The following is a 228-nucleotide window of genomic DNA, read 5'->3' as shown; positions in this document are numbered from 1 at the left end:
ATAAGGCGAAATACAGTTAACACCGAAAATGACCCACAACCCCATTACTAACCCTTTAATTTTTCCAAAAAACCCAAACAAACATTGACAGATTGACAGGATTCAGGTCTGCAGAGAGTGTCTGCATGGTGCGTTCACTGACCTCCGAACATCGGCAGCAAAACTAAGCAGTTTATCAGAGAAAACGTTGAACATTCACAATGATCCATATATAATCGATTGATTAAA

The 228-nt window shown here is 39.0% G+C and overlaps 1 protein-coding gene across 6 annotated transcripts in view; it reads right to left on the bottom strand.

The window, feature by feature from the left end:
• sdccag8 (SHH signaling and ciliogenesis regulator sdccag8) overlaps window positions 1-228 on the bottom strand; it is a gene marked incomplete in the record, with an annotated part of 59,050 nt that overhangs the window by 54,385 nt on the left and 4,437 nt on the right.

The sequence above is a fragment of the Oryzias melastigma genome, linkage group LG15 (assembly GCF_002922805.2).
Source record: "Oryzias melastigma strain HK-1 linkage group LG15, ASM292280v2, whole genome shotgun sequence".
In the NCBI taxonomy this organism is placed as follows: domain Eukaryota; kingdom Metazoa; phylum Chordata; class Actinopteri; order Beloniformes; family Adrianichthyidae; genus Oryzias; species Oryzias melastigma.
The sequence above is the reverse complement of the archived record's forward strand: the minus strand, read 5'-3'. Positions and strand labels throughout refer to the sequence as shown.